Here is an 11,265-nt window from a genome sequence, read left to right on the forward strand (position 1 = left end):
GCTGGCCCACTGGGTTCTCCAGGCACTGGCAGGCAGGGTCCCCCCTGCTGTCGGGAAGGGCACTCAGTTCATCTGTACTGGAGCCGACAGACCCCACGGTGCTGCCAGCTGGTGTGGGTCCGCCACGAGGCTGGTGATATTTGGGGTTTCTCTTAAGGCCCCAGTCCCTGGAGTCATGTGCTCCTGGGAGACTCCGCTTTCATTCCATTTTTAAAAAAAATAATTGTCTAGCCCTTATGGTTGTGGGGGAAGAGCTTGAAAACATAATGCCTAAGGACTCAAAAACCAGAAAGGGGGGGAGTCCCAACATTCTTTTTTTGGGTGGGGGGAAGATCATGATTTTTAAGGCAATCTCTTGATTTTGGGGGGCCTGACTCATGACTTTGGATGCCTGGGTTTGGCAAACTGAGCAAGGCAGCCCTGCCTCTCTGTGCAGCATCCTAGCACCTGCTGACATCTTGTCCCAGGAAGGTAGAGGTGGGGAGTTGATGGGGCTAACCTGCTCTTTGTGGGTTTCGGGGGCTCAGTGGTTGGATGCGTCCATTCAAGAGGCTACAGTGTGGGTTTGTGAAAACTCTGAAAAGGTTGGTGTCCTGGAAGAGCTGTGGTCCTGTGGAAAGCACACAGTGGGGCTGTCTTCATTATGAGTATGTCGGCACCACTGGTATTTACCCAGACGGGGATGACTGCTGCCTTTGAGGGCTGAGAATAAATTGGTTGAGGCTTAACTCTTAAACTCAGAATCTCATCTCCATCCCTGAAATTCATTGTATTCTAACAAGAGCTCTGAGTACCTTGAAAGCTGTTCTCTTTCACACAGGCGCCGACTTTCCAATGTGCCAGGGTGTGCTCGACCCCTGGCTCTGCCCCAGGCCCTGCCCCCACGGCCCCACCCCACCCACCTCTTTCCACCCCCGCCCCGCCTCTTCCTGCCCCATTCCGCCCCCTCCCCCAAAGTGCACTGCATCCTTGCTCCTCCTCCCACTGCCCCAGAGCCTCCTGCAAGGCACGAAACAGCTGATTGTAGCGGGCGGGAGGCGCAGAGAGAGAGGAGGAGAGGTGCTGATCTGTGGGGCCGCTGGTGGGCGGGAGGTGCGGGGAGGGGGAGGTTTTGATAGGGGGCTGTTGGTGGGTGCTCAGCACCCACCATTTTTTCCCCGTGGGTGCTCCAGTCCTGGAGGACTCTGCTCTTTCACCAGCGGAAGTTGGTCCAATAAAAGATATTACCTCGCCCGTCTTGTCTCTCTAATATCTAACATGGCTAGAACAACACCGCAAAGATAATTGGATTGTTGATTAAAACCACTGGCCCAAGTAGGAGGTGGAGGATGGGTGGCTGTATTGATCGCTGGCAAGGAGTTAAATAGTTGCCTGTTTTCCAAAAAGTGGAGCAAAACGCAGTCAACCTCCTGTTTAATTCAGAAGGGATGCTCAGGCAGGGTTGGAGGAGGAAGGGGACCCTGGGGAGGTCCCTGGGTGCAATGTTCTCTCCACAGGCTGCTCCTCCTTATTAAATAATAATGACATTTCCCTCTTCTCTACAACTTACCAGCTAAGGATCTCAAAGCCCTTGATGCTTCCTAGCACTCTTGTGGAGCGAGGCAGTATTATTTATCCCCATTTAGTTCAGGAGAGGTGGAATAACTTGCCCCATTTCATACAGTCAGTAAATGGCAGAGTGGGGAATAGACTCTCGGTGTTCTGCTGGAGCTGCAAGACTCCTTCCCCTCTATCCTTCAGACTGTATTATGGAGCTCCTCGCTAACCCTGCCCTAAAAGACGCTTTGCTTTTTAAGGTCCTTTCCCAAATTTCTATGCATCTAAATTTGCTTATGCTACATCGATCATTCTCTTTAAGGGGGCAAATGCAAGACATACTCCAGTTGCTAATCATTTATCTAAACTGAGGGTATGAACTATCCCACGTTGAGCAGAAAAGTAAATCCAACTCTTGAGAGTTCCCATGGACAGGATTTCACCGCCCGTTGATCTGCTAACAGATTTTTCCATATTACCATTTAGAAACATTTTCCATTTCAGTCCAAGCAACAAGCCGGGAAGGTTTCGTATTTCTGTCCCTGATGGCCAATGGGAAGAGGTCATCTGCTCTCCGCACGCTCCCTTCAATGACCTGTATGGCTTAGTGCTTTCCTCCTAGAGATGGCTCCCAAAGTGCTTAGGTAATAGGATACATTGAGAGGTCACAAGATAATACCCGCGGGCCCTGGGAATCAGGATCATCTTCTCATGGAGGTTTGAGCCATCACATAAATTGGTTACAGTTCTGTGGTGCTGCCAGAAATCCTAAAGACTAAGGCTCAGATCCTCGAAGGTATTTAGGTACTGAAATCAATGGGAGTTAGGCACCTAAATACCTTTGACAATCTGGGCCTAATACATTATACACTTGCCCAATCAACAGGGCAGGAAGGCACTGAGACTCTTCTCAGACCAGCTAAAGAGTCATTTCTAACATCGTTTTTGGCCTGCTGATGTCAGTTCAGGATGCAAAATAAAAATGATCAATGTTCTCTATTTCTCCCCTGAGCACTGAGTCCCGAGAAAAAGGGCTGGACCTGCTACTGAACTACTGAAATCACATGCTGCCCATTGACTTCAGTGAGTGCTGGAAATCAGGCCCCAAACTACAAATTCATCCCTGTGCCGGTGCAGGCACCAGTACATGGCTAGAGAGGAGGCATAAGAACATAAGAGCTGCCGTACTGGGTCAGACCAGAAGTCCATCTACCCCATATCCTGTCTCTGGCAATGGCTAGTACCAGAGTTACAGGGAGAATGTACAGAACAGGGCAGGAGTTTTCCAGCCCAGTCTTCCATTCCTGGCTTCTGGCAGGCAAAGGTTTAGTATTGCCCCGAGCATGGGGTTGCATCCCTGACCATCTTGGCTAATAGCCATTCGTGGACCTATCTTCCATGAACTTATCTAGTTCTTTTTTGAACCCAGTTATACTTTTGGCCTTCACAACATCCCACGGCAATGAGTTCCACAGGTTAGTTGTGCATTGTGTGGAAAAAATACTTCCTCTTGTTTGTATTAAACCTGCTGCCCATTAATTTAATGGAGTGACCTCTGGTTTTTATGTTGTATAAAAGGGTAAATAATACTTCTCTAGTCACTTTTTTCATGCTGTTCCTTATTTTACAGACCTCTATCATATCCCCCCTTAGTCACCTCTTTTCTAAGGTGAACAGCCCTAATCTTTTTAGTCTCTCATAAATACCCAAAATATAAGACCTAGTAGTAATGTGGGACTTTAACTACCTAGACTTCTGTTGGAAAAGTAATACAGATGCTCTCCGACTTACGCAAGCGTTCCGTTCCGGAAGGCCTTATGTAACTTGAATTTTGCATAAGTCGGAAACGTATCTCCGACCATTATGCAAAAAAACCTCCAAAAAACAAAAAAACTCCTATTTCTAGCTTACAGAACTTTTTCTCTAAGCTTGGATTTGCGTACGTCAGGTTTACATAACTCGGGGAGCGTCTGTATGGAAAACACAGAATTTCCAGTAAGTACTTGGAATGTATTGGGAACAAATTTTTGTTTCAAAAAGTGGAAGAAGTAACCAGGGGGAGAGCAATTTTAGACTTGATTGTGAGCAATAGGGAGGAATTGGTAGTGACACTAAAGGTGGAAGGCAATTTGGGTGAAAGTGATGATAAAATGGTAGATTTCACGATCCTAAGGAAAGGAAGGCATGAGAGCAGCAGAATAAGGAAAGTGGACTTCAAAAACGCAGACTTTAACAAACTCCAAGAACTGTTAGGTAAGGTCTCATGGGAAGAAAATCTAAGGGAAATAGGAGTTCAGGAGAGACAATATTAAAGGCATAACTGCAAACTATCCCAGTGCAAAGGAAAGAGAGGAAGAATAGGTAGAGGTCAATATGGCTCCATCAGGAACTCTTTAATGACCTGAAAATTAAAAAGGAATCCTACAAAAAGTGGAAACATGGACAAATTGCTAAGGAGGAGTATAAAAGAATAGCAAAAGATGTAGGGACAAAATCAGGAAGGCAAAGGCACAAACTGAGTTACACCAAGCAAGGGACATAAAAGGCAATAAGAGGAGGTTCTTTAAATACATTAGGAGCAAGAGAAAGATGAAGTAAAGTGTAGGTCCTCTACTTAAGAGGGGGAGGAGAGCTAATAACAGATGACATCAAGACAGCTGAGGTGTTTAATGCCTATTTTGCTTCACTCTTCACTAAAAAGATTAATGGTGACCAGATACTCAACACAATTCATATTAACAACAAGGGGGAAGGAATGTAAACCAAAACAGGGGAAGAACAGATTAAAGAATATTTAGGTAAATTAGATGTATTCAAATTGGCAGGACCAGATGAAATTCATCCTAAAATACTTAAGGGAACTAGTTGATGCAATTTCAGAACTGTTAGCAATTATCTTTGTGAACTCCTGGAGGATGGGTGAGGTCCCAGAGGACTGGAGAAGGCCAAACATAGCACCTGTCTTTAAAAAAGGGAATAAAGAGGACCCGGGAAGTTATAGACCAGTCAGCCTAATATCTGGAAAGATACTGGAACAAATGATTAAACAAGCACCTAGAAGTTAATATGGCTATGAGGAATAGTTAGCATGGATTTGTCAAGAACAAATCATGACAAACCAACCTAATTTCCTTCTTTGACAGGGTTTATTGGCCTAGTGGATGGGAGGAGGCAGTAGATGCGATATATCTAGATTTTAGTAAGGCTTCTGACACAGTCTCACATGACATCCTCATAAGCAAACTAGGGAAATGCGGTCTCGATGAAATTACTATTATGTGATGTGACGGGGTGTATAAACCCCTCACTGGACAGGTGGGGGTTAAGAAGCAACTCTGGGCTCAGGAGGCCCCACCCCTCCGCCCATGCTGAGCATGCTCAGGTTGGAGGTGGGGTTTAAAAGGCCACCGGACAGCTCAGTTAGGGGTTGGCAGGCCAGAGAGAAGGATGTGCTCTGGGAGCTCCAGGCCAGGATGTGACTTAGTGGAGAAATCAAGCCTGGGGATGGAGGAGCCACAGCTCCTGGAGACTGGGACCAGGGTTGGAAGCCTGGAATGCAGTGCTACCCAGGGATGGACGGCAGCCAGCTGGGATGCAGAATGAAGTAGGAATTGACCTACGGAAGCTGACCTGAGGCTGATGCAAAGCACCACTGAGTGAGTGAAGCTGAACCAGCCTCCCAGGGCCCTGGGTTGGAACGCGGTGAAGTGGGAGGGCCAGCGAGGTAGAGCCGCTGCCTGCGAGCCTCCAGATCTATTGGGGGTGTAACTGCTGCCTTGGGGTCTAATCACTTGGCAGGAGATTCTGGCTCCCACCCACAGGTGGGTGCACAACTGGTTGAAAGACGACACTCAAAGAGTAGTTATCAATGGTTCGCTGTCCAACTAGGTGGGTGGATCTAGTGGGACCCCACAGGGGTCAGTCTTGGGTCCGGTACTATTCAGTATTTTTGTTAATGATTTGGGTAATGAAGTGGAGAGTATGCTTATAACATTTGCACATGACTCTTATCTGGGAGGGGTTGCAAGCACTTTGTCAAGTTTCTTTTGGATTCTAATCCTGTCCCCCAAATTGGAGAATTGATCTGCATTCAACAAGATGAAATTCAATAAAGACAAGTGCAAAGTATTTCTCATAAGGAAGGAAAAATCAAATGTACAACTACAAAATGGGGGGAAAACTGGCTAGGCGGACATACTGCTGAAAAGGATCTGGGAGTTATTGTGGATTACAAATTGAATATGAGTCAACAATGTGATACAGCTGCAAAAAAACAAGTAATATCATTCTGGGGAGTATTCACAGAAGTGTTGTGTGTAAAACACAGGCGGTAATTTTCCTGGTGAAGCCTCAGCTGGAGTACTGTGTCCAGTTCTGCACGCCATGCTGTAGGACAGATGCAGAACAAATTGGAGAGAGTCCAGACGAGAGCAAGAAAAATGATAAAAGATTTTGAAAACCTGACATGATGAAAGGTTGAAAAAACTGGGTATGTTCATTCTTGAGAAATGAAGATTGAGGAGGGGGACCTGATAACAGTTTTCAAATATGTTAAGGGCTGTTATAAAGAGGACGGTGATCAACTGTTCTCCATGTCCACTGAAGGCAGGACAAGAAGTAATGGGCTTAATCTGCAGCAAGGGAGATTTAAGTTGGATATCAGGAAAGGGTACCTTAACTATGAGGGTAGTGAAGCTCTGGAATAGGTTTCCAAAGGAGGTTGTGGAGTCCCCATCATTGGAGGCTTTCAAAAACATGGGCAAACAGCAGTCAGGGATGGTTTAGGTTTATTTTATTTTGTCCTGCCTCAGCACATAGGACTCGACTTGATGACTTCTTGAGGTCCCATCCAGCCCTATATTTCTATGATTGTGGTGTTATATTTTCTGTCTTATCTTTTATCCTTTTCCTACTAGTTCCTAACATTCTTTTAGCCTTTTTAACCACTGTTGTGCATTGAGCTGAAGTTTTCATGGAACTATCCATGGTGACTCCAAGCTCTCTTTCTTGAGTAGTAACAGCTAATTTAGAATCCATCATTATATAGGTATAGTAGGGATTGTTTTTTCCAATTTGCATTACTTGCACTTATCAATGTTGGATTTCATCTGCCATTTTGTTGCCCAGTCACCCAGTTTTGCGAGATTCCCCCAGTAAGTCTTTGCAGTCAGTTTTGGACTTCTCTAGAATAATTTTGTATCATCTGCAGACTTTGCCACTTCACTGTTCATTCCCTGTTCCAAATCATTAATGAATATGTTGAACAGCATAAGTCCCAGTGCAGATCTTTAGGGGACCCCACTGTCTAACCCTCTCCATTGTGAAAAGTGATCACTTATTCCTACGTTTTCTTCATATCTTTTAACCAGTTACTGATCCATGAGAGGACCTTCCCTGTTATTCCATGACTACTTAGTTTCCTTAAGAGCCTTTGATTAAGGATCTCGTCAAAGGCTTTCTGGAAATCCAATATCAACTGGATCACCCTTATCCACACACTTGTTGACACCCTCAAAGAATTCGAATAGATTGGTGAGACATGCCTTCCCTTTACAAAAGCTGGGTTGACTCTTCCCTAACCAGACATGTTTGTGTCTGATAATCCTGCTCTTTACTATACTTTCTACCAATTTGCCTGGTACTGAAGTTAGGTTCACTGGTCTGTAATCGCCAGGATTGCCTCTGGAGCCCCTTTTTAAAAAAATCAGTGTTCTATTAATCACCCTCCAGTCACCTGGTACAGAAGCTGATTTCAGTGATAGCTTATATATTGTGGTTTTGCAATTTCGTATTTGACTTCCTCCAAACTCTTGGGTGAATCTCATCTGGTCCTGATTACTTACTACTATTTAATTTATCAATTTGTTCTAAAATCTCTTCTATTGACACATCCGTGTCGGACAGTGTTTCAGATTTGTTACCCACACCACAGGGATCGTTTTGGGGCATCTTCCCCCATCCTTTGCAATGAGCACCGATGCAAAGAATTAATTTAGTTTCTCTGCAATGGCTTTGTCTTCCTTGAGTGCTCCTTTAACATCTATGTCATCTAGTGGCCTCATTGGCAGCCTTCCCACTTTGGCTATACTTCAACAATTTTTACTGTTAGTTTTTGCATCTTTTGCAAGTTGCTTCTCAAATTCCCTCTTGGCCTGCTGTATTATAGTTTTACACTTAACCTGCCAGAGTTTGTGCACCTTCTTCTTATCCTCATTAGGGTTTGACTTCCAAATGTTAAAGGGTGTCTTTTTGACTCTAACAGCTTCCATTACTCTGCTGTTTAGCCATGGTGGCATTCTTTTGGTCGCCTTAGTGTCTTTTCTGATTTAGGGTGTAGATTTACTCTGAGCCTCTCTTACGGTGGTTTTTAAAGAGTCCCCATGCTGCTTGCAGACTTTTAACCCTGGCTAAAGGTCCTTTTAATTTCCATCTAATAAGCATCATCATTTTTGTGTAGGTCCCCTTTTTAAAATTAAATGTAACCCTGGTGGGTGTTTTGGAATTATCCCCCCCTACAAGGACATTCAATTTAATTACCGTATATACTCATTCATAAGCTGAATATTTTTGGTAAAAAAGTGACACATCAAAGAGCGGGGGTTGGCTTATAAACAGGTCTACACCAAAATTTGATGATTTTAAACTCTATGGCAGGGGTTGGCAATCTGTGGCACGTGAGCTGATTTACTGTGGCACGCTGCTGCCAGCCTGGGGTCCCCGCCGCCGGCCCCGCTCAGCCCGCTGCTGGCCTGGATGGACGGAAACCTGGGCTGGCAGCGGGCTGAGCGGGGCCGGTAGCCGAGACCCCAGCTGGCAGGGGCCGGTGGACGGAACCCCAGACTGGCAGCGGGCTGAGCTCTCAGCCCGCTGCCGGCCTGGGGTCCCAGCCGCCGGTCTGCTCAGCCTGCTGCCAGTCTGGGGTTCCATCCACTGGCCCCTGTAAATGTAAAATGTATTACCGGCACGCGAAACCTTAAATTACCACGAATATATGAAGACTTGGCACACCACTTCTGAAAGGTTGCTGACCCCTGCTCTATGGAATCATTGAATTGAATATCTAATACATTGTCGTTTTGTTTACCTGGAGCGTCTGCAGGCATGGAGCCCCTCAGCTCCCTGTGGCCGCGGTTTGCCGTTCCCAGCCGTTCTGGCGCCATTTCCCGCAGCTCCCATTGACTGGGAACAACGAACCGCGGCCACAGGGAGCTGAGGGGCTCCATGCCTGCAGACTCTCCAAGCAGGGGTGAAAGTAACTTACAGGACTTACCGGTACTGCCGGAGTCCTGAGGGGAGCTTGGCCTCATCCGGAAGAGGCGTGGCCTTGTCCGGAAGAGGTGAGGCCTCTCACGATTTAAAGGCCCTGGGGCACCGGCTGTGGCTGGGAGCCCCAGGGCCTTTAAATCAACCCGGGGCTCCCAGCTGCAGAGGTGGCTAGGAGCCCCCGGGACTCAGGGGCAAATTAAAGGGCCCGGGGCTCCGGCCGCCACGGAGCTCTGGGCCTTTTGAATCCCCGCCTGAGCCCGGCTGGGGCCGGGTTTTAAAGGGCCCGGAGTTCCTGTCACTGTGGGGAGCTCCGAGCCCTTTAAATCCCGGCCCCAGCCCGGCCGCCACAGCTGCAGGCGGGATTTAAAGGGCTCTGGGCTCCCAATCCCTGCCGCGGATTGGGAGCCCAGAGCGGTCCGGCACGGTGAACTAGCTCTTGCCGGTACGCCATATCGGACCGGACTGGCTTACTTTCACCTCTGGCTCCAAGTAAACAAAACGTCCTGACCTGCCAGCCAAAGTTTTCCAACCCCTGAAATATAGGGTCGACTTATGAAAGGGTCATACAGTTTTTGCTATTTTTACCTATCCATTTTGGGGGGTCGGCTTATAAACGAACGGGCTAATGAACGAGTATATACGGTACATTATGGTCACTATGACTGTGCGTTTCAGCTATAGGTACGTCTTGAACCAGATTCTGTGTTCCAATTAGGACTAAATCAAGAATCACCGCTCTCCTTGTGGGTTCCAGAATTAGCTGCTCCAAGAAGGAACTTGTGCCTCCCATATGTAGGTGTTGGTGGATTTGACCCCCGGTACAGTTAGGGTGACCAGACCCAAAAATTGGGACTGTCCCTATAAAATCAGGACATCTGGTCACTCTAGGTACAGTCTAGGGCTCTCCTTGTTGCATTTGAGAATTGGCATCAGATCATGTATAAGGCTGCGATTTTTGTCATGTACATTTTTAGTAAAAGTCATGGACAGGCCACGGGCAATAAACAAAAATTCACGGACGCCGTGACCTGTCCCTGACTCTTACAAAAAATGTCCATGACAAAATGGAACGGGAGGAAGGTCCAGTGTCCTGCCCTGCTGTGGCTGGCAGCTGTGCCCCCTTCTCCTGCCCAGTGTCTGGGCGTGATCCCCGCCCACAGCAGCTGGGTAGCTCCAGGGGATCCCCCACCGCCCAGGGACTGGGGAGCTCTGGGGGATTCCTGCCCTAGGCTGGGGAGCTGCGGGGGATGGGCGGTGGGGGGTACCCTGCAGCTCCCAGCTGCTGTGGGCTGAAGTCACGGAGGTCTGCAGAAGTCACAGATTCCACAACCTCCATGACCAAATTGTAGCCTTAGTCATGTATTCAAGACAGTTGTACATGCACACAAGGGCGGAGTTAAGGTTGCCCCTGCAGCTTTGTCCCTGGTCTTTCCTGACTTCTGCAGACTTAATGGGACTCCTCCCTCAATGTTCCATCAGAATTGTATTTGGGATGGAATTCTTGGTGTAGCAGAAAAGTTCTTTCCTTCTCTGAGGGGGGTAGGTCACATGCTCAGGACTGGCTGCCAGGAGAAGAGGTTTTGATTGATTGGATCTTAATACATTTCGGAGAGAAATACGAGAAATGCAAGCCACTATTTTCAGCTTCACTTTGGCTGAGGAAAGGAAGGAAGGAAATGGGGCCCTAGGGACTAATGAAGTAATTTCACCGGTGTTATTATGGAGCACTAAGCCCAAAGTCAGAGCAATCCACTTTTGACTCTGTCTGTGGTTGGCTGAGGTCACAGACCTCCCTGTCTAATCCCTTCCAGGGCAGCACAGGAAACTGAATCTAAAGTGACTTTCCTGAGGGACTCTGGTTTACGGTCTTTGAGAATGGAATAAGGAGCCTCCACGTGGCCAGTTCAACTCAAGACCATGTTGGTAGTGCTTGAAATTAATCAATGGCTGCTTAGATGCATATGGAAACGAGTCAGTGGGTCTCCATCCATTGCCCTTCTTGCTGGCAGTCTCAACAGGGATGTGCAGAATTTAATTGGCCCCTGAGAGTTAGCTCCCCACTCACCCCTACTGCTACCCTGGTCACACTGGAGTCCTGGGGCTGGTGGATGGAGCATGCGAGTATGAAGCTTCCTGTACTGCTACCCATGCTGTCTTGGTTCTGTGGATAAACATGGGGCTTGACTCTCCAGGATTGTCAACTCAACATCATTCATCAGCACTAAAGCCACTTGAAGTGGGTAGGGGAGTGTTTTTTCCCCCCCCGCTTCATTTGCCTTGAAAGGCCAAGTCAGAAAAGGGAAAGGTCAGTCACAGGCAGATGTGATCTACGCAACGGAACCAAGTTAGGAAGAGCTCCGCCAGTTAAATGGCCAAGTTAAACAAGACATGTTTATTAATGAAAATACACCTTCCACCGACTCCCCTGCAACAGTCAGATGTTAGAGAGACAAGGTGGGTGAG

This window comes from Emys orbicularis, chromosome 24, assembly GCF_028017835.1.
Source record: "Emys orbicularis isolate rEmyOrb1 chromosome 24, rEmyOrb1.hap1, whole genome shotgun sequence".
Taxonomy (NCBI): domain Eukaryota; kingdom Metazoa; phylum Chordata; order Testudines; family Emydidae; genus Emys; species Emys orbicularis.